Raw genomic sequence first — 10557 nt, forward strand, 5'->3', positions numbered from 1 at the left:
TGAGAAGAATGAGAAAGGGTCAAGACTGGGTATACTGAATTTTCTTAAAGCAAAATCATGATTCTTTGGAGCAAAATGCCATTCCGGTTGTGATGACAGTTGTTATGCACAGGGTTGTGTGTATGCATACTGCTGCCCTCTACTGGATGGCATATGTCAGACCCGCTCATTTTTTTATCAGTTCTTTTTAGTATCCAAATTAATTGATTTGTTCCCTAATCTATTATAATTTGTATTATGGTAATACATAGAGTCACAATCAAGACTGGGGCTCCAGTGTACTAGGCACTGTACAAATACATAGTAAGACAGTCACTGTCTCAAAGGCTTTGTAGACAAGATAAAGGGTGGGAGGGGGACAGAGATGAAGTGACTAGGCCAGGGGTCAGCAACCTTTCAGAAGTGGTGTGCCAAGTCTTCATTTATTCACTCTAATTTAAGGTTTCGCGTGCCAGTAATACATTTTAACCTTTTAAGAAGGTCTCTTTCTATAAGTCTAAAATATATAACTAAACTATTGTTGTATGTAAAGTAAATAAGGTTTCAAAATGTTTAAGAAGCTTCATTTAAAATTAAATTAAAATGCAGAGCCCCCTGGACCGGTGGCCAGGACCCAGGCAGTGAGAATGCCACTGAAAATCAGCTTGCGTGCCACCTTTAGCACGTGTGCCATAGGTTGCCTACCCCTGGACTAGGCCAATGTATACAGCAGACATAGACAGTAATGGAACCAAGATCTCTTGACTCCCAGTCCAATGTCATATCTACTGGACTTCAGAGCTATTCTAATCTAATTTCTAGTGCACCCGTCACTGTAGCATTTGGACACCAACAGAATTACATAGGGAATTTCTGTTCTAAGGACTGTACTCCAATCCACTTTTCTTTACTTCTCCTGGTGTGGTTTCTGTTTGTTTCTGCTCATTGCCTTGGAACCTGGTTTTGCAAGCAGGATAGCTGGGTAGTCACAAAACTGCATGTATGAAATTAGCTGTTATCCACTGTGTTGTCTGTATCCATGCCCACATACAATCTTCAATGCAGTTGTGTTTTTATCCTTATAAAATAAATCTGTCCTTGGCTCTTAATCTGATAAAGCAATTCAATGATTTGATGTTAATCAAAGACTCATAGAAATGTAGAGCTGGTAGGGACCTCAAGAAGTCATGCCTCCCAGCCCCCTGTACTGAGGCAGGACCAAGTAAACCTAGATCATTCCTGACAGGTGTTTGTCCAACCTATTCTTAAAAACCTGCAGTGATGGGAATTCCACAGCCTCCCTTAGAAGTCTATTCCAGAGCTTAATTACCCTGACAGTAACCAAGTTTTTCCTACTAGCTAACCTAAATCTCCATTGCTGCAAATTAACCCCATTACTTCTTGTCCTACCTTCAGCGGACATGGAAAAAATTGATCATCATCTTCTTAACATATTGAAGACTGAGGACCCTGATAACAGTCTTCATTTTCTCAAGACTAAAGATGCCCAGTTTTTTAAACCTTTTTTCATAGGTCAGGGTTTCTAAACCTTTTTATCATTTTTGTCGCTCACTCTGGATACTCTCCAATTTGTCCACATCTTTCCTCAAGTGTGGCACTCAGACTTGGACACAGTACTCCAGCTGAGACCTCACCAGTGCCGAGTAGAATGAGACAATTATCTCCTGTGTCTTACATATAACACTCCTGTTAATACACCCCAGAATATTAGCTTTTTTTTGCAACTGCATCACATTGTTGACTCATATTCTACTTGTGACGCACTATAACCCCAAGATCCTTTTCAGCAGTACTACCACTTAGCCAGTTATTCCCCTTTTGTAGTTGTGTACTTGATTTTTCCTTCCTAGGTGAAGTACTTTGCACTTGTCTGTATTGAATGTCATCTTGTTGATTTCAGACCAATTCTCCAATTTGTCATGATCATTTTGAATTCTAACCCTGTCCTCCAAAGTGCTTATAATCTCTCTGTTTGGTGTCATCTGCACATTTTATAAGTGTACTCTCCACTCCTTTATCCAAGTCATTAATGAAAATATTGAATAGTACTAGACCCAGAACTGACCCCTGTGGTACCCACTAAATATGTCCTCCCAGTTTGACAGCAAACCATTAATAACTACTCTTTCAGTATAACTTTTCAACTAGTTAGGCCACATTTTCCTAGTTGGCTTATGAGAATGCCATGTGAGACTGTGTTAAAAGCCTTACTAAAATCAAGATATATCATGTCTACTGCTTTGCCCCAGCCACTAGGCCAGCAACCATATCAGAGAAGGAAATTAGGTTGGTTTGGTATGATTTATTCTTGACAAATCCATGCTGTCTATTCCTCATAACTCTATTATCCTCAAGGGCTTACAAATTGATTGTTTAATCATTTGTTCCAGTATTTTTCCAGGTATCAAAGTTATGCTGACTGAGCTATAATTTCCTGGGTCCTCTTTGTTCCCTCTTTTAAAGCTAGGTACTATGTTTATCCTTCTCCAGTCCTCTGGGACTTAACCCATCCTCCATGAGTTCTCATAGATAATTGCTAATGGTTCCAAGATTGCTTCCCCTAGTTCTTTAAATACCCTAGGATGACTTGAATACATCTAACTTATCTAAATATTCTTCAAACTGTTATTCCACTGTTTTTGGCGGTGTTCCTTCTCCCTTGTTTTTAATATTAAGTGTGTTGAGTATCTGGTCACCGTTAACCTTTTTAGTGAAGACTGAAACAAAATAAGAACATAAGAATGGTTGTACTCGGTCAGACCAAAGGTCCATCTAGCCCAGTATCCTGTCTTCTGACAGTGGCCAATGCCAGGTGCTTTGCCATCAACATTGCATTCAACACCTTGGCCTTCTTGATGTCATGAGTTATTAGGTCTCCTTCCCTGCTAAATAGAGGACCTACACTTTCCTTCATCTTTCTCTTGCTCCTAATGTATTTTAAGAACCACTTCTTATTGCCTTCTATGTCCCTTGCTAGGTGTAATTAATTTTATGCCTCAGCCTTTCTGATTTTGTGTCTACATGCTTGTACTATTCTTTTCTACTACTCCATAGCAATTGGTCCATGTTGCCACTTTTTGTAGGATTCCTTTTTGATTTTCAGGTAATGAAAGAGCTCCTCACAGAGACATATTTGTCTTTTACTATTCTTCCTACCTTTCTTTCACATTGGGATTGTTTGCATTTGTGCCTTTAATATTATCTCCTTAAGTTAAGTCAGTTCTACTTAACTCCTTTTCCTCTTAGATTTTCTTCCCATGGGACCCTACCAATTCTCTGAGTTTGTTAAAGTCTGTTTTTTAAAGTCCATTGTCCTTATTGTGCTGCTCTTACTCCTTCCTTTTCTTAGAATCATAAAATCTATTATATCATGATCACTTTAAGCCAAATTCCTGTCTACCTTTAGAATTGCAACCGATTATGAATGGCTGTTGGTCAGAATTAAGTTTAAAATGGCTGTCCCCCTAGTTAATTCCTGCACTTTCTGAAAGAAAAAGTTGTCCTCAATACATTCCAAAAAGTTATTAACTTATTACCAATGACGATGTTTCAGGTCTATAACATTTACTACAAGGGTGCAGCAAGACAACTCTAGATGCCTCAGATCATCTTGAACCTTGCAAGTCTGGGAATGAACCCAGATACAGCATAGAGATTGCTCTAGTGGCATGGGTAGATGATCTCTTGCTGGCGATAGGTGATTAGGTGTCCCTTCTGATATTATTAGCGCTATCCATGACCTTTACTATTATTGGGTCATGAAGTATTCTTGACTCACCTGATGATAACAGCAGTGGATGGGGCCGCTCTTAGCTGGCTCTCTTCCTCCTCTGCTGAGAGAGGAGCCTGGCAATGGCTCATCATCCCTAAAGGCATTCCTGTTCTATGGCGTTCAGAGTTCCATCTTGTCTCTCCTCCTGTACAGTGCATATATTACTAGGACATTAAGAGAATAGGGCTTGATCAAAACCCCTTGAAATCAATGGAAAGAGTTGACTTCAGAAGGCTTTGGATCAGGCCTTAGTGAGGAAGGATGTTGTTTTATATACTAGGCAGGGAGAGGAAGCTGGGGGAAGGAGTCAGGAGGACACTGAACATAAGAAGCTCAGATCAAGAAGGTCTCCATTTATTCGGAGACTGTGTTTCTGCCCTAGAAGGGAAGTACTTTATTTTGGGGACTGTATTTGGTCTTGAGAGGAGAGACTGAGAGTGTGGGCCAGAAGGTGGGCATGGAAGAGCCCACCATGGGACAGATGCAGTAAGGGTGGGTATTTGTGATATGAAGGATTTTGTTTGGGGTTGATTCTCTCTCTGGTTGGTTATTGTTCTGCTTTGGGGTTGGGGAGAAGATGCTGGATTTATTTTTCATATTGCTGTATTTTTAGTGTGTGTTAAAGACACGTAGAAGCCGAGAGATGCTTTTTAACTATTCATTATAAATTGAAATAAAACATCGATTGAAATAGCAGCTGCATTTAGCTGCAGAATATATCATATGTTATAGCTAGCTCACTAACAGAGTATATTTTGTCACTTCTTTATATGTACTATGGCACTCATCACCATCATGTCTGAGATCCAGGGCTGGATTAAGGTATAGGAACAACAGGCCGTAGGGCCCCAGCTCCTGGAGTCATGTGATTACAGCAGAATCTCAGTTTTCATTTTCTAAAAAGTAAGGGAAGTTCTTGGCCTTCATGATTGTGAAGAAAAGCTTGAAAACATGAGTTGAGTATTACTGCTCTCTGCCTGAGTCTGCAGACAATCTGGAACAATAGTTCTGAGGGAGGGAGCTGTTCATGCATTTCCCTCAGTGAGGTGTTAACCCTAAGATGCACAGCTCTGTAGGGCTCTGTCAACATCACCCTAGCAAGGGCTGTGGGTATGGCAGTAGGGGAAGAGTGCAGCCACAGACCTGGCCCACCCACTGAAGCATATACACACTGACTACTTCCTATGCATACAAATTAGAAGAGACCAAATGGACCATCCAGCCCCCAGGAAGAAATGGAAGCTCTGGCAGCAGTGGTTCCTAACTATTTTTGTTCACTTAGGATGGACATGTAGCTAGCCCCTTGTGTACATTCTCTCCTTTTTTCCTGTTTTTTTCTCTTTCTTTTGTTCTTTCTTTCTTCTCTATTATTTATTTTTGGCTTCCATTCCCCAACCTCTCAAAAGCTACATGCTGTCTAGGAAGAGACACCAACCATTGATTCCACCCGAGGCTGAGCTGAGTCCTGCAAGAGAAGGGAAATTTTTGGATTAATGAAAGAGGAAGAAGGTTGCCAGCAGAGCCTGCAATCTCACATACCTGTGAGCTGTCCCCATAGTCAGCTAGTCAGGGCTGCCATTAAGCAAGACGGGAAGAAAGGTATGTTCAAGAAGCTATTTAAGACCAGGTCTACATGGGGAATTTGCCTTGCTTCCAGCAATTAATGGCCAACCACTGATGTAGCTGCATCACTGCAAACCCTGCAAATGTAGACAAGGAAAGCTGCAACTTGCAGTTCAAGTCTGGTCTATGCTGCAAAGTTAGGTTGATATAAGTTGCCTTGGCATAAACCTATTTGCGTATGTGTCTACATTCAAATTTGTCTCCAGCCAACATAAGTGTCCCATTGTGGCAACAAAATAAAACCACCTTCCCAAGTGGTGTTGAATTATGGTTGACCTACAGAGATTGACACAGTGTGAGTGTAGATACTGTGTGACTTATGTTGACCCTAACAGGGTAAATCCAATGATACATCTGTCTGTTTGCGATCTTGAGGGGTGCCCCCTTCCAGACCTGTGGTACGCCTGACCTTGAGGAGAAGGAGAAAGAAGTGGACTGGGAAGGACATGTTCAGTGATATCCAACAAGCAAGTGCTGCATTGGACCATGAACAAAGGGCCTGAAGGCTAAATATGGCAGACAGCATGAAGAAAGGCCCAGGAGTCCGAGCAGGAAAAGGAGAGAGACTTACACCAGGACATAATGAAGTTTCTCACATATCAAACAAAAATGCTGCAGATTCTTGTTAACCTACAGGTCCAAAAATCATGGGCTCGCTATCCTTTGCAGTTACTGGAGAACTCTTGTTTAGTATCTCCCTATATTACCCTCCAAAATTCCACATGGCATCATGGGCTGCATCCTTACTCCTATCCTGACCACTCCATGCTGGGGGACAGAAAGGACAACCATAGCTTCACATACTCTGACGTCTGAGAGTCATGATTGCTGTATGTGTAGCCAAAATGTAGACAGGAATGTTTTCTACCTTTCTAATTTTAAAGTTCCGTTCCATTAATTTATTTTAGAAGTTGGTACTATACTGTTTGTTTAATTGCATATTGATTTTTTGGCACTATTTTTACGACATGATACATTTCTATTTTTTGAAAAAAATTCATCTCCATTACTTCACAGTATATACTGCATAATGCCCAGTGCTACTCAAAACATCCACGACTGGTAATTGTATAGGACTGCAGAACTCAGAGGTTCAGTGACCCACACAGTGTAATCATTATAAATGTACAGCAAGTGTTGCATAATTCATTGGTTCATTAAAAGACAGTGTGATACTCATACTTGTATACCAAGCACTACACAATTCCTAACAGCCTAGAACTTCAGAGCCAGCTAGAGCACAGTACATCACACCACACTAATGTGGCTGACCATTAAAATGCACTTTCATGGCTGCCCTCAGTTTGTTTGCGCTTGGCTAAAAGGGATCATTCCTGAGAATAGCCACGCAGTGGGGGGAGGAGTGAAGGGATCATCCCAGAGAATAGCCACACGGAGGGGTGGGGGAAGGGGTGTGCTGCACATCCACCCAAAAACCGCAGCCCCTCCTTTTAAATGGCAAACCCAACCGGCATTGCTTGTTATGGGAAAGGAGGGTGCTGCAGTTTGAAACCATTTCCACATGTTATGATGGCGTTAGAAGCCAACCCCGCGTACCTTTTGGCTTACCATGGCTGCCTGGAAACCGAATTTTGTTGCCCAGCCATATGTGATGTGTCACAATACTGGCAGGCGCTCAATATAAAAGGCAAAATGCGACCTTGTACCTAAAGCAAATGTGCTGTCTGCTGAGAATTGCTTGATTCACTGTGAAAGAGTCTCCCTTTTGTTCTCAGAAATGTATCATGTTAAATTTTATTCTCCCTTTTTATCCCCCCGCAGGTGCAAATGTTTCTATGCTGCCCCATCATCTCCGTCCCTGAGATTATCGCAGATTAGAAGGCGAAAAAACCGCAATCATAATGACATGTTTTCCGAGCTCATGCAGTCCTCCCGCACTGATAGGGCACAGGTGAATGCATGGAGGCATTCAGTGGCAGAGTCCAGGAACGCATCAAGTGAGCGCGATGAGAAGAGGCAGGATGCAATGCTGAGGCTAATGGAGGAGCAAACGGGCATGCCCAGATGTCTGGTGGAGCTGCAGGAAAGCCAACAAGAGCACAGACCGCCGCTGCATCCACTGTATAACCGCCTTCCCTCCTCCCCAAATTCCATATCCTCCTCACCAAGATGCCCAAGAATGCGGGGTGGGGGAAGGCTCCGGGCACCCAGCCACTCCACTCCTGAGGATGGCCCAAGCAACAGAAGGCTGTCATTCAAACAATTTTGATTTGTAGTGTGGCTACAATAAGCAATGTGGCCTTGTCCTTCCCTCCTCCCCCATCCCACCCCACCCAGGCTACCTTGTCAGTTATCTCACTTTTTTTTTTTAATTAATAAAGAAAGAATGCATGGTTTCAAAATAATAGTGACTTTATTTCCTTTGCCAGCTGTGATAGAAGGGGGGAGGGTGGTTGGCTTACAGGGAATTAAAATCAACAAAGGGGGCGGGTTTGCATTAAGGAAAAACACTCACAACTCCCACATAGTAGCCTGGCCAGTCATGAAACTGGTTTTCAAAGCCTCTCTGATGCGCAGCGCGCCTAGCTGTGCTCTTCTAATCGCCCTGGTGTCTGGCTGTTCAAAATCGGCTGCCAGGCGATTTGCCTCAACCTCCCACCCCGCCATAAATGTCTCCCCCTTACTCTCACAGATATTATGGAGCACACAGCAAGCAGCAATAACAATGGGAATATTGATTGCGCTGAGGTCTAACCTAGTCAGTAAACAGCGCCAGCAAGCTTTTAAACATCCAAAGGCACATTCTACCACCATTCTGTACCTGCTCAGCCTATAGTTGAACTGCTCCTTACTACTGTCCAGACTGCCTGTGTATGGCTTCATGAGCCATGGGAGCAAAGGGTAGGCTGGGTCTCCAAGGATAACTATTGGCATTTCATCATCCCCTACAGTAATTTTATGGTCTGGGAAGTAAGTCCCTTCTTACAGCTGTTCAAATAGCCCAGAGTTCCTAAAGATGTGAGCGTCATGCACCTTTTCCGGCCATCCCACATTGATGTCAGTGAAACGTCCCTTGTGATACACCAGTGCTTGCAGCACCATTGAGAAGTACCCCTTTAGGTTTACGTACTGGTTGGCAAGGCAGTCCGGTGCCAAGTTAGGGATATGCATTCTATCGCCCCACCACAGTTAGGGAACCCCACTGCAGCAAAACCATCCACTATGACCTGCACATTTCCCAGAGCCACTACCCTCGATAGCAGAACGTCAGTGATTGCATTGGTTACTTGAATCACAGCAGTTCCCACAGTAGATTTGCCCACTCCAAATTAATTCCCGACTGACCGGTAGCAGTCAGGGGTTACAAGCTTCCACAGGGCTATCGCCACTTGCTTCTCAACTGTCAAGGCAGCTCTCATCTTGGTATTCCTGTGCTTCAGGGCAGGGGAAAGCAACTCACAGAGTTCCAGGAAAGTGGCCTTATGCATGCAAAAGTTTTGCAGCCACTGGGAGTCATCCCATACCTGCAACACTATGCGGTCCCACCAGTCTGTGCTTGTTTGCTGGGCCCAGAATCGGCGTTCCACTGTATCAACCAGCCCCAGTGCCTCCATGATGTCCCAATTGCCACATCCCGTGCTTTCAGGATCATCTGTGCCCATGTCCTCCTCACAATCGTCCTTGCGCTGCCGTCTCTTAACCAGGTTCTGCACATACTGCAGTATAATGCGCAAGGTATTTACAATGCTCACAACAGCAGTGATGACCTGAGCGGGCTCCATGCTTGCCGGGCTATGGCGTCTGCACGGGTAACCCAGGAAAAAAGGTGTGAAATGATTGTCTGCAGTTGCTTTCACAGAGGGAGGGGAGACTGATGACGTACCCAAAACCACCCGCAACAATGTTTTTGCCCCATCAGATATTGGGAGCTTAACCCAGAATTCCAATGGGCAGCGGAGACAGCGGGAACTGTGGGATAGCTGCTCACAGTGCACCGCTCTGTGAGTCAATGCTAGCCTCGGTACTGAGGATGCACTCCGCCGACTTAATGCGCTTAGTGGGGACATACACAATCCACTGTATAAAATCGATTTCTAAAGATCGACTTCTATAAAATCACCCTAATTTCATAGTGTAGACATACCCTTAGAAGAAATCATCAGGTCCCCCATTGTTGTGTTTCTTCCTGTGGCTCTGCAAATGCTGGAGGATAGTTCATCTTGTGTTTGCAACATTTATGACAATAGTGGAGAGCTATGCAGGCTCCATGCTTCTGTGGGAGATGGTGGGTAGCGACAAGTGCCATGTGGGTTTGTGTGATTTAAAAAAAAAACATGAAAATTATAGGATATGGATGGCATTATGCAATGGAGAAAGGTGTATGATGGACATGTGATCACTTGCTCCCAGTCACCCTTGCACAACTTGTTTCTAGCCCACAATGTACGCATTGTGAAAATTTGCCAAAAAGCAGTGTGCAGTACAGTGGAATGTGCAAGCAGCAAAGTTAGCACATGCACAAGCGATATACTAACTTTGGCAGCTTTATGCTGCCATAACTTGTGTGGACCAAAGTTTGTAGTGTAGACATGGCTTTGAAATGTTTTAGCTACATCAGTGGCTGGCCATTGATTACAGGAATAACAGCAAAGTCCTAATGTGGGCAAGACCTATGTATTTTAATAGGGTTACCAGTCATCTGGATTCTCCCGGACAGGTCCGGCTTTTCTGAGTTAAAAATAGCATGGGGGGAATTTGTAAATGTCCGGATTCCCCCCCATGCAGAGCGCGTGCGGCTGACAGGGCAGCCGGCCGGATCGTGCTACTCGCACGGAGCTCCGTCAGCCAGAGCCCATCTTTCGCTTCCCTCTCCTCTCCCCTGCTGCTTACGATCACTCCCCTTCTCCCCCTCCCTGCATTCGCAGATCGCCGGATGTTCGCATCGGGCCTCCGGCAGTCTGGAGCTCCTCCCCCTGCTGCCCAGTGCGCTGCTCCGCAGCACTCTGCGAGGGCAGGGACCGGGCTGTGCGCTCCGCTGGGGAGCGCGGCAGCGTGTCGGGCTCCACATGGAGCCTGACACGCTGTTCTGAGCAGCACGGTAAGGGGACCAGGTGGTCAGAGAAGGGGCAGGGGGGTTCTGGAGGTAGCAGTCAAGAGACAGGGAGCAGGGGGAGGGTTGGATGGGTCAGGAGTTCTGGGGG

The sequence above is a fragment of the Malaclemys terrapin genome, chromosome 3 (assembly GCF_027887155.1).
Source record: "Malaclemys terrapin pileata isolate rMalTer1 chromosome 3, rMalTer1.hap1, whole genome shotgun sequence".
NCBI classification, from domain to species: Eukaryota; Metazoa; Chordata; order Testudines; family Emydidae; genus Malaclemys; species Malaclemys terrapin.